Raw genomic sequence first — 13,993 nt, forward strand, 5'->3', positions numbered from 1 at the left:
GGGGTCACATGACACGTGGGAGGTCACATGACACGTAGGAGGTCACATAACTTAGCTTGGGGGGTCCTAAAACAGATAGGGGGTGAATCTGGCAGTGGAGCTGTAGAACTTGTCCAACTGGTATATGATGTGTTCCAGACAACTTGTGTTGTGTGACAGAGATTAAATTACCTGTATGTAGGGAGTGTAGATACAGTAAAACTACTGCCAATAAAACTACCGATTAATGGGATATAAGGCAAAGAGATGTGGGGTCACTGATCCGTTTCGGTGATTGAAAGTTAATTTAAGATTAGGTGAGGTGAAATGGAGTTTAATGTCGAGTTCAAGATGATTGCACTTCAATTGCGTTGTTCATGCACTCAGACACAGTATACTGACTCCGAGCAAACCAGTCTTTGTTTTATCTTCTTAATGCTGAATGCCAGGCAGGGTAACAACAAGTACCATCTTTTAACATCTTTTGGTATGACACGGACAGGGATTGAACCACCGACTTCCGTCTCTCTGGGCAGATGCTCTATCCGCTAGACGTCAGAGGTGTTTTTTTACTGTTTTGCCCGGAGTATGTTTTTAGGTTTGTCCTTGCTTAGCAACGTAAGGGTCATGTCATACATAAAAAGCCTCAAATATGTTTGTTTTTAGTAGGTCTTTTGTCTAGTATTATGTAAATTGTGAAGCTTTTTTCATGATTTATTGTTACGTAGGAGTGAGTAGGTCCAAAAGTTAGAAGAGTGTGAAATATAAACTTTGTTCTCAATTGTCTTCTTGTCATATGTCTCATGTCGCCTGTCTTAAAACGGGAAACTTGATCACATGTTTTGTTGGTTGTAAATATGATCCTTGTGAGGTGCCTCAACGAGGTAGTCGATCTTCTGATGCCAGTCTCTTTAACTTCTCCTTAAAACTCAGTGAGCCCTGGGGTCCTATTGTGTGGAGTATGTGTGGGGTGGGGAGAGGTTGTCAGTGTCTCCTGTATTGCTGACATGGAGGGGGGCGATTTTGTGGGGGTCACTGGGGGTATTAGTGTGAGTTGGGTGTGGAGAGGTTGTCAAGATCTCCGTGGCTGGGGTGGGAGTAGGGCTTGACACTGGGCATAGGGTGTGGGAGATTGACAAGGGGGTGTGGGATTGACATCTGGGTGGGGGGTTGACATGGGGGTGTGGGGTTGACATGGGGGTGTGGGATTGACATGGGAGTGTGGGATTGACATGAGAGTGTGGGATTGACATGGGAATGAGGATTGACATGGGAGTGGGGGATTGACATGGGGGTGGGAGATTGACATGGGAGTGCGGGATTGACGTGGGAGTTGGGGATTGACATGGGGGTGGGAGATTGACATGGGGATGTGGGATTGACATGGGGGTGTGGGATTGACATGGGAGTGGAGGATTGACATGGGAGTGGGGGATTGACATGGGGATGTGGGATTGACATGGGGGTGTGGGATTGACGTGGGAGTTGGGGATTGACATGGGAGTGGAGGATTGACATGGGGATGTGGGATTGACATGGGGTTGTGGGATTGACATGGGAGTTGAGGATTGACATGGGAGTGGGGGATTGACATGGGGTGGGAGATTGACATGGGGGTGTGGAATTGACATCGGAGTGGGGGATTGTCATGGGAGTGGGGGATTGTCATGGGAGCGGGGGATTGACATGGGAGTGGGGGATTGTCATGGGAGCGGGGGATTGACATGGGAGTGGGGGATTGTCATGGGATTGAGGATTGATGAGGGGATTGTCATGGGAGTGTTGAATTGTTATGGGGATGAGGATTGACGGGAGGGATTGTCATTGGAGTGGGGGATTGACATGGGAGTGGGGGATTGACATGGGAGTGGGGGATTGTCATGCGAGTGGGGGATTGTCATGCGAGTGGGGGATTGTCATGGGATTTAAGATTGACATGGGAGTTGACACTGGGTTTACATAGGGTGTGTGTGTGGTGGTCGAGGTGGGGTTGGGAGGATTTTTCATTACTTAGGGTGAAGGGTGGGAGATTCACATGGGTTTGGAGGTGGGAGATTGACAATGGGGAGGTAGTCAAGACTTCCTCAATGGGTAGGTCGGGGGGAGGGCTGTCACTAGAGGGGGGAACGGTATGAGTGACTCATCGCCTTCTTTATCCCATGACATACTTACATACATATACTTTCACACATTCAATACAACAGTGAGAGGTGTATTTACTTTCTAATTTACAACTTCGTGACATAGCAAGTTTATGTAGACAAGGTCCATGTTTATTCACAAGGCATGAGAAGATTACGTCAGACTTTTAACAGCATATCAGACAGCAGTTTCAATGGGAAAACTGAAGACAACTTGAATACTTCAATTGAAAAAACGCATTTTAATCTCACTAAGCATGCTAAGTATCTTTCATAAGGTACTGATATTTACTGAAGTTATTTTCTCAGCTGATTCACATGTGTGGATGACCTTGAGGTCTCTGTTCACTGGAGGGGTTAGAGCTTGAGAATGGAGTGAGTTGGATTCAAATTCAAATGATAATTGTCAATGGTTGCTTCTGGATTGACCCTTCTTTGTGGGGGTTCACCTGAGATACTGTAAATCCTTGAATAAATGATTTATTATGAAGGTCTCGAGTCTGGGCGTTTTTCAAGGCAGGCATTTATTTTTCTAAGCCTTGTGTTCTCTACCTCATACTGATATGCGGTATGCGGTACAGATCCTTACAAACAATATTTTGTAGAAATCACAGTATTTTCACGTTTCGAAACATCAAAATGCTTCTCTTAAAAGTGAAAATGAATAGATTGCCTGATGGTGCTCCTTAAATAAATAGCTTATTGGATACGGCTGTTGAAAAACTACATTGTTCTCAGAACTATTTCCCATCACCCCTATGCAAATCAAATGGATGCTCCCTTATACGACCCAGAATTTATTCAAGGAAGGCGTTTATTCAAGGATTTACAGTAGTTTCCTACTTACGTGACGCAGCCAGCTTGACTTGTTCTCCTCTGTGAATGTTATATAACCTTCGCCCACCTGTTAACAGTCAGAAGTGGTGTCCAGTGTTTGAAACACAATTGAATGGAGAAGACCACAAGATGAATATTGCTTGGGAAATTGCATAAGATTATTTTAGATTATGTTATTTTGGGTGTGTTATTTTATGTGATATGACGTCTTATACACGATATTAGATAAAGTATACATGATATACTGTTGTATGTGGTATAACACTGTATAACATGATACAACATGATCTAACATGATATAACACTATACAACACTGTACACCACTTCATTTGGGGGTCATTCAAAGTTTCTAATTTTTGAAAGATATTACCGTATTCGACGTAATAAGCACCCCGCTCTAATAAGTGCCCATGGCGATATTGGCTTATATATTTGCTAGTGAACAATCCCAATAAGCGTCCCTTCCGATTGATAAATTTACACAAGACTATTTATTCGTGCATGATACGTTTGTTTTATGCACCCTTAATTATGAGCAATTAAATTCTGGAAAAATATATCTGTCGTATATAAACATTTCAGGCTGTCAGCATAAACCACGAAATATACGATCTTTCATCTCTGTTGTTTTTCGTCAAAATAATGTTCTAATAAGAGCCCCCTATTTCTAATTTTGAGAGCACCCTGGGCGCTTATTATGTCGAATACGGTAAAGCTCATTTAATTCTGATACTTTGTAGTTTTGTTTTATTTTAAACAACTAGCGGAGTAGGGTCAGTATTTTAAACAAATAAATTGTAAAAACTGAATTTGATTTCCTAAGTGAATTTATTGCGTCATTAATGACTCGTTTCAAAATCTTCTGTAAGTAAGTTAGGAAATGGTTGTGTCACATACGCAGGAATAATTAGTCATGTAAAACATTTGATAACACTCTAGTCTCCTGATTGAACTCACAGCAGGGATGTTTCACTCAAATAAACTTCCCTCACAGATTTGCAATTATAGAATGACTGCCTCCAAGAAATTAGAAAGTAAACAGCTTTTAAAAATCTGACATCCCCAAATGTTGTATGTGTAACGGATGTAGAAATCCAATTTTCCACATCCTCGGGAAGTTTTGCACAATAAAGCTATGACAGGCTGCACGCTGTCACCGGACGATTCCCTAGGAGGACGGGGTCTGACTGATGAGGGCGAAACCAGTTGTCCGTGGAACGTCCCTTTTCTCCCAACATGGTTCCTGGGGAGTGTGACAAACCCCAGACTGTCAGTGCCAGTGGGATGTGGACCATGGTAACAATACAGAATTGAGACATCAACATGTCTGGCACAAACTGTCGTCTTAACTGCTGCTTCTCAGAGGCAGATCCAGGAGTTGGAAAAGGATGGGTGCACACTATGTCCTCGTCATGATGTGAACAAAAACTTGCGTGCACTACCCTGACTTTATACATGGAGATCCACCATGCTTCGGGACTTTGTTGAGTGTCTGCAGCAGGGAGAAATGGAACCCTATATATCAGTGTGAAGCAATGATTATCAGTCAATATCTCGAGAACATGAGTACTATGATTAACACTGGGGTTAGACTTACGTTTAGTGTCTGAAAATACGATACTTTGATAGAAACAAGTAACTGCATTTAAATTAGAAGAAGCCCCAGTGAGATGGGAGTTTGAACCTGGGGAAAATATAGACTTGCTTCATTTTGGGCTATAGGTGAGGTGAAATGGAGTTGTCACGTTCAAGATTGTGTGTGTGTCTGTGTGTCTGTGTGTGTCCGGAATAATGCCAATTTTATAGTGCTACCCCACTGAGATACCATGCCGCATGAATACCCCACTCAGACACAGTACACTGACTACGAACCGACCAGTCCTTGTTTTAGACCCCTAATTGCCGAGCACTAGGCTGGGTGACTACAAGTACCATCTTTTAACGTCTTTTGGTGTGTGATGGCCGGGAATTGAACCCCAGACGCTCTGCTTTCAGGGCGGACACTCTACCACTAGACCACAGAGGAAGTCATTAAGGGCTATAGCATTACAGTAAGGGATGGACAGAAGGGAAATTGATATAGTTCGGGACTGTGTAGAATATATGAATGTGTAGGAACATATAGAATCCTGTATAGGATTTGGGTGCAGTCATTAATACTTGTACATTGTTGGATGATACCATCTTACTGGTATGTCATACACGCAATCTGTTCAGAAAAAAACTTGTTTGTCTGGAAAACTCTTGCTCTCAATCAGATACAGATGGAGGGCTGATATTTCACCAAATAAACAAGTTTAGTGAGAAATCTGTTCTAAACTCTAAATGTGTTCTGATATTCTGAGGTTATTAGGGGAGGGTGCTGTTTATATGGATTGTGGTATAGTTGTACATTGTCCGATGATACCATCTTACTGGTATGTTATTCATGCAAGCTGTTCAGAAAAAAACTTGTTTGTCTGGAAAAACTCTCAATCGGATACAGATGGAGGGCTGATATGTCTCCAAATAAACAAGTTGGGATAGCCGTCCTGAACACTAAATGTGTTCTGATTTTCTGAGGGTATTAGGGTGCTGTTTATATGGATTGTGGTCATACCACATTCCATAGTAGGTGAACTGCCTCCGTGGTTTAGTCATGGATAGAGTGCCTGCCTGGAGAGCAGAAGGTCTGTGGTTTAGTCGTGGATAGAGTGCCTGCCTGGAGAGCAGAAGGTCTGTGGTTTAGTCGTGGATAGAGTGCCTGCCTGGAGAGCAGAAGGTCTGTGGTTTGGTTCCCATACATGTCATACCTAAAGACATTAAAAGATGGTACTTGTTGTTACTGACCTCTGAAGATCCTGGGTAGAATATGTCTTCAGCAATCTACGCTTGTCGTAAGAGGTGACTACAGAATCAGGTGGTCAGGTTCGCTGACTTGGTTGATGCATGTCATGATGATATCAATCACTCGATTGTCTGGTCAAGACTCGATTATTTACAGACCACTGTCATATAGCTGGAATATTGCTCACACACACACACACACACACACACACACACACACACACACACACGTTCAAGCATGTCACTATATAAGTGCAGTGACCTTGAATGCAATGTGACCCACCCACTCACTCACTCACCCACTCACTCACTCACTCACTCACTCACTCACTCACTCACCCACTCACTCACTCACTCACCCACCCACCCACCCACCCACTCACTCACTCACCCACTCACTCACTCGACCACCCACTCACTCACTCACTCACTCACTCACTCACTCACTCACTCACTCACTCACTCACTCACTCACTCACCCACTCACTCACTCACTCACTCCATTATCGTGATAGTTTCCTGTCACTGTTTATGATCTTTAAGTACTCTATGATTGTTGAATTAGATGCAGTCTTATTTAAATGGCAGCCCAGGTGGCCCCATGGTCCAAGTTGCTGCAATTCACTGTGTAGAGTTGTGTTCCTTTCTGCTAAGGTTTGGGTTGTTGGAAGGATTCTGGTATTGGCCTCGGGCAGTTTGTGAGACCGAATGTCTGTCACCATAAGGGATGTTTTCAACTGTTTATGTTTTGCCAACTGGTCTGGTCACCTCATTTCTTTATTGCGATGTTCAGATCAGGTTTCTCAACACCATAGTATGACTCCATCATCAGTAGAAACAAGGACACTACTTGAACAACCACTAGATCGGTTTTGCGGAGACATGACATATATGAAATGTCCGTCTATAAATTTTCAGAAAAATGGCACGGGTGGCCCAGTAGTCGCTGCGATTCGCTGTGCAGAGTTGCGTCCCTTGGTCATGACAGAAACATATGATTGTGGTTTCGAATCCCTGTTTGTCCGGATTATGTTTCTAGGTTTGTCAGCACCATACGAGTGCTTGTGGGTTTCACCGAAGTGGTAAACATTTAAGACCTGCTTCACTTCAGGCTTTCCTTAAAGATTACTTTTCTTAACTTACCAGGGGGCAGTCAGGTAGCCTAGTGGTTAAAGCATTGGCTCATCATGCCGAAGACCCGGGTTCGATTGCCGACATGGGTACAATGTGTGAAGCCCATTTCTGGTGTCCCCAGCCGTGATATTGCTGGAATATTGCTAAAAGCGGGTAAAACCATACTCACTCACTCACTCTTAACTTATGACTGACGTGACAAGGTGTAGATTGTTACCAGTGTTGGTCAAACAAGTGAGCCATCATGATGTAGATAGGTACAGGACACAAGTAGATTGGTACAGTGATGGAGGTATATGGTTCGGCTACAGTGTTATTATCAGCAGGGCCAGGCAGCTACCTTTCCTATTAGATATGGTAGGATCAAGCTTGTACAAAATGAGGAATGTCATTATACTACCAGACAACAGAATAAAACTAGTGGAACGCATTTATGGCGATGTGTGCCATAACTGTGGTGCTTACATTTCATGCATGAGTTCATTTTGAATTAATCAGTGAAAATAATACTAGGCCTACTGAATATACCACCATACCGGACTGACTGTCAAGTAACTGGGGGCGGTCGGGTAGCCTAGTGGTTAAAGCGTTCGCTTCTCACGCCGAAGACCTGGGTTCGATTCCCGACATGGGTACAATGTGTGAAGCCCATTTCTGGTGTCCCCCGCCGTGATATTGCTGGAATATTGCTAAAAGCGGCGTAAAACCTCACTCACTCACTCACTCACTCACTCAAGTAACTGACCAGGAACAAATGTGTGCATGAACTTGTGTGGTGCTGTCTCTCCTTTGAGGAACGTGGTTGTTCATTCATGAATGACATATGTACTATGACAATGCTCAATGAGACTTTTTAACCCACTGATGGTTTATTCATGTTGCCATTCACACTGAGTATTGATGGATTTCTTTGGGTATTTTGTATTGTTGTTTTCCCTTGGGTTAGGTGAATGAGTACCTTTTTAGAAATAATTCTGCTTAAGATGATATTTTTGGTGACTTCTAATTTGCATCTTCCCAAAAATTTGACATTTCTACTGGGCCAAATGGGGCCCTCGTCCTACCTCATCCTTAAATTAAATTGTAAAAAGCAATGATCCCTGAAATAATTCTTTGGTCATCCCTAAAGAATTTTATTGAGGACAGTGGAGATATTGTCTAACACTGGAATCATTCTTTAACAGTTCCATGACTCAGCTTGCATATTTGAAGCTGACTTCATCGACCAAATGACTGTGTCGACATGTGTCGGCGATCGTACCACATCACAAAAACAGATCTTTCTAGAAACGAAAACATGTCGTCCGAATTTCAAAAGAAATCACCAGTGCCATCTTTGTGTCATATTTAATGGCACCCTTCAACACCATCATCAGATAAGCTGACTATTTTACATATATGAATGGTGGAGATAGTATATCTGACACACCACATGGAGGAGACTGGTCGGTATTGTCTCGTATCACGCCTCTCCTAACCAGGCCCCTGTAGTCAATGAATCAGTCTATTAAGGCAGTTATTAGAGCAGGGAACACAGACTAGATAGGTACTTGAAGATGGATGCTTTGACCTCCCTGAACCTTGAGGTCATGTACCCCCAGTTTGAATTTAAGTTGTACAAGGAATGTCGTCAAGCGAGTTTGGGTTTCTTCAGACACAAATCCAAACAAGTTTGGAAAAAAAAATAAGACTCCTTCAGCATGCGTTTAAATTCAACAAAAAATTGTACGGTTAATTCTTTTAGAATTTGTGTTTTTGTGAGACCCGTGAAGACCTGGGGTCGAATAGGTCTTCAGCAACTCATGCTTGCCATAAAAGGTGACTATGCTTGTCGTAAGAGGCGACTAACTGGATCGGGTGGTCAGTCTTGTGGACTTAGTTGAAGCATGTCATCGATCCAAATTACATGGATTGATGCTCATGATATTAATCACTGGATTGTCTGGTCCGGAATCAATTATTTACAGATCCCTGTCATATAGCTGGAATATTGCTGAGTGTGGCATTAAAAAAAACAACCAACCAACCATGATTGTGATTAATAATTATCATGTTTATGAATATAGGAATATTTCATTTATGCTTCTGCCAGTAACCATGGTAACTGACGTGGTATGTTGATTTTGTAAATATTGATTTGTAAACCGGATATGGTTAACGTGACTAGATAAAGGTCAGTCCGTCATACTGACAAACACCCAGACACTCGTGTTACAGAATGTAAGATATCTTTATAGAATACATCTGATATTTTCAGCAAACCTTAGTCAGTCTGTTATGAGATATTAGTACTTTACAGAGGGATATTATCAACTTGTATATCACAGCATGCAGCTGAACATCTGAAGGTCAATGACGTTCCAGCAAGTGCTGTATCCTGAACAGCATGTGTTTCAAGCATGATTGTCCATTTGACGGAGTAAAGGTGATGAAATCAATCAATAATGAGCGAGCAGTATTGATCTGTACCGCATGACTGCGTGCCCTACAGTTCCAGCTGGCTCTCACAGAGAGAGGCCCTGTTTGGGTCTGCAATATCATAGCCATTGTGGTCAAAGTTCCTTCACAAATCCAGTCATCAGAGGTACTGGCATTCTGTGTAAAAAGTTTCATTCCTTATTGAGTTCAAATTCAAGATTGGGACTGATTGTTGTTGGTTTGTCAGCACCATACCTGTGGACATCTTACTGTCCATTCCCGTCAGTGTTTGAAATAATTTTAAAACCCAACAAGACAGTCGGGCAGGTGACCCCAAAGATGTTGCCTGCCCATCTTCAAACATTATGAATATTGAAAAATCGTGAAAAATAAGAGAAAAATCGCGTCTTGAATCGGTTGGAATAATGCAAACAATTGCTTGAGAATCTACAAGAAGTGATAAAACTGAATACGTAAGTAGTCTTAAAATTATCTGCCAGACAGTCGGGCAGGTTGAGGAAAATTTCATGCGGCCCGACAGAAAAGTTACTAGTCACGGGCAGGTGGGCAAGCAGTTATTTCGGGCACTGGTTCCCGTGCGAATCTGGCTAATGTTAAGCGTATTTGTGATGTGTGTTCTTTTCTTAGACAAGTAATAACGTTAGGTTATGTATTACCCACGGACGTCCAATTGCCTTCTGACATATGTGAACTTTATGTTCGGTAGTAGGGATGTTTGTCCATTCTCAGTCTACTGATGACTTGGCCAGGTGATCCCCATGGAAGGCAAATGAGCCACCGTACAGGAACTTCGGGCCAACCCTGCATTGCGAGACATTGAATCATCGTGTAGAGCAGATACCCCAAGACTGTGGCAAATTTGGCACTCGATGTGGTGGAAAAGGACTATGATGTTATTCAAGCACCCATCACTGGTTTCCCACGTACTAGAAAAAGGCCTTGATTATACAGCAATTCTGGCCTCCAATGGTGATTGAGGAATGTAGATGATTCGAAGATCACTGGGATTTCTTCCTACATGAAACGGAAATGTCCTTATTTATGTTATATGAATAAATTACTGTTCATAGTGGCATAAAACCAAGCTCATGAACTTTTACAAAAACCTTGGGTAAAATTTGAAACAATATGTTTGTAGGTCTTATGACAAATTAGTTTTCGAACGAAAGTGGAATGTTGTAGGTTACAGGGGGCACGGGTGGCCCAGTCGTCTAAGCCGCTGCAATTTGCTGTGCAGAGTTGTGTCCTTTGGGCACGACAGAAACCTATGATTGTAGGTTCAACTTTAGATTCACCCCGATTATGTTTCTCGGTTTGTCAGTGCCATACCCGTGCTTGTGGGTTTAACCTAAGTGGTAAACCTCTGAGACATGCATCACTTCGGGCTTTCCTCCCACAGTTAGCTGACATGCTGTGATATAACTGGAATACTGTTAAAACCCAACTCACACACTCAACACGTTACAAGATGAGCCATCCTTAACAGGGCCTCATGATTCCTTATTTTGTCGTCAGAGGCTTGTTGTATTCCCTAGGTTAAAAAAAACTATCAGTAATTCATGATTAACAGAGGTGATTGAGAGGACAGTTACCATGGCACCATATTTTAAATTTGGATCAGCGGACATTGATTATACACTGACACTGTTGAATTAATTACAGATATTTCATATGCATGATTTATTTTTCAAATATAACATGATATGATAACTTGACAATTCATGAAACTCCGATATTAACATGAGGCTAGAGCTGATCGAATCTGTGGAAAATATTTCTGATTGTAAAGTGAGCTGGTCATTTATTAAAATGGGTGGGGGGGGGGGGGGGGGGAGTCCCTAACATACATTTCTTAGTGTAATACACTCACATTAAGGTGGAGCTGTGCACAGCTGTCTGCAACTTACACACAATTGCTGCATTGATAATGATGCAAGTTTCTACTTGTATTGCCGGAAAGCCAGTGAGATTTTGAGCTGATGAATACTCTGGTGTACGAGGGGACACTTTGCTTTATTGCGTATTTGTGAAGGGAGGGTCAGAATACAAGTAAAGTTATCTCCCTTGGGCTGGTTGAACTGACCGTACATTGAGTCAATAATCCAGTACTTCACTTTCATGCCCCAACAGGGGGCGCAGTCGTCACAGGCGAAGCATGTTGCTGTGCAGAGAGACACCCGGTCCGTCTCACTGCTGTGAGTGTTTATGTTGAAAGAGTGGGCCACATTAGACTATTGATAACATTTGTATTCACTGCGTGAATAAACAGGGTTAGACACAGCCACTTGTCTGTGAGCGACTTGTGAATATTCATAGAGACTAGCTGTCTTCTGCCCAAATCAAGCAACATATTTTCCATAAACCACTAGTCCGAAATGAACAGGGACCAGTTGGATTTGATCAACAGTGTCTATCCCTGATATACATCCTGTTGACAGATTTGTGGCTGATATTGAACTTTCAATGCCAAGACATGTTATCATTCAAAATTTATGGCTTAAATACTATCAGTTCCAATTTTCTGAGCATCAAAAGTTCAGTAACTTTCGCTAGTGGAAAATCTAGACTTGCTTCGTTTTGGAGCTATAGCATTACAAGGGCAGGGTGGAAGGGAAAATTATATGATTCAGCGGCTGTGAGACAGACTTGGGCATAGTTGCCTCCGTAATCTGAGATGCTACAATTGGTTTTACAGAGTTACCTCCCTTAGCTCATATTATCCACAGGGCTGGGTTCAAATCCTAGATCCTTGTCCTGTTATCATTTCACCAAAGTGGTAAACCTCAGACCTGCATCACTTTGGGCTTTCCTCCCACATCAAGCTGACACGCCGTGATATAACTGGAAAGTTGTTAAGAGCGGCATAAAACCCAACTCACTCACTCACTCATGTTACCACCATGTTTTGAGGATTCACAAGGGGATACGACTTTGAATCCCACTTTGAATCCCCCATAAAGAGGACATGCTGTGATATAACTGATGTACTGTTCAAGGCAGCATTAAACTCATTCATCTCACTCACTCTATCTGTTTTTGTCAGCATGACTGATGTGTGTTTCCTGTTGACCATCCCAAGGACACTTTCTAACAGTCGTCAGACACTACTTATCGGCCCTGAGGCTTGTTCTGTTTGTCTTTCGATAGACGAGATAAAGATTTATCACCTATGAATTAAGTGGATGTCCTCAGGGCGGGAATATTTCTGTGTCTTGTCATGGCCATGGAAACAGTTTCAGCCAATCACAAAACTTATAACATATTATTTGAACTATTGTGCGAATATCAAGGTCAACAGACTGTGTGATTTTCTTAATTTGTGAAACTCTGAAATGCATCATCTTGATGTGGCATGAGTGACATTTTATGATGTAAAATGTGTTTTGGTAATTTGGGGAAATGAGAGATAATGTTAGGATTACCATTTTGTTGGAACCAATTAACATGGATGGTGCTGACGGACCAAGGATAAAAATCTTGGATTTGAACCCACATACTTCGGATCCTGACACAACTAAGGGAGGTCACTGTTGAGTGTGATATTAACTGCACATATCATGATAACTGCGAAGGGGAATAAGAGGTAATCTAATGAATCAGGTGTCAGACATGGTGACGTGGCTGAGTGTGTGTCATTGAACCCGTCGACATGGGACGTTTCTCATAATATCAGTCACTGGTTTGCCAGATCAGACTTCATTGTGATCAGACAGCCATAGCTGGCATATGCATATGCAGAGTGTGGCTTTTAAACAGCAAACAAAACAAGCATGAAATATTCATATCTCCCCCCAATATGACATGTCTAGTAGTGTGCAAGGCATTAACCTTCTGGAAACGGGCACGACCACCATTTTCAGTCCAAGTCAAAGTCGCTGCTATGGAAACTCAACTTTTTAAAAAATCCAAAACTATCAAAAGGCACCAGTTCACTACTAGACCTATCTATGTGCCAAGTTTGGTTAAGATATCTCTCTCTTATGGTTTTTGAGTTCTGCTCCGGACGGACGGATAGGACAGCACCCATTCTCATAATATTCCCCTTCCACTTCGTGGCGGAGGATAATTAAGGCATGAGGCAATGGTAATGGATGACTCTGTATTGTGGTCCAGTGGTATAAGAAGTATGATTTGTTAACATTGAAGGCACAATGACCCAGACTGTTCGCGAGCCACTTGAATCTGAAAGGCTCATCAGGAATACAGTGGTATGTTCAACTTCAGCCTTTCATGTTTGTTTGTCGTGTGATTACGACAACAGACGATCACTTATTGTCCATGGCTATGCTGAGTCCATAAGAGCTTTGTTAACAGACTGATATGTGAACATTGACACCATGATGTGTAATAAAGTGCTTTATAAACAAACATTTCACTGTCATGTCAACTGAATCTTGGCTCAGTGGATGATGGATGAGTATGGTTTTACACCGCTTTTAGCAATATTCCAGCAATATCACGGCGGGGGACACCAGAAATGGGCTTCACATGGAGTTAATCTACCATGACAGTAATATAGAAGAATCGGGTGGTTTTGTTGAGTTTATGTCTGGAATTGCAGATGGCTGTCTGTAGTAGGCTACTGATGGTCTTCACTTTGTATTGATGCTTTTTCTCCGCTACATGGCAAGATTTA

General features: G+C 42.3%; 1 protein-coding gene across 1 annotated transcript in view; it reads left to right on the forward strand.

Moving 5' to 3' along the window:
• LOC139472433 (mediator of RNA polymerase II transcription subunit 15-like) overlaps positions 1 to 13,993 on the forward strand; it is a 37,070-nt gene that overhangs the window by 17,463 nt on the left and 5,614 nt on the right. The window lies entirely within an intron of this gene.

The sequence above is a fragment of the Haliotis cracherodii genome, unplaced genomic scaffold, assembly GCF_022045235.1.
Source record: "Haliotis cracherodii isolate W230 unplaced genomic scaffold, xgHalCrac1.p SCAF_24, whole genome shotgun sequence".
Taxonomy (NCBI): Eukaryota; Metazoa; Mollusca; class Gastropoda; order Lepetellida; family Haliotidae; genus Haliotis; species Haliotis cracherodii.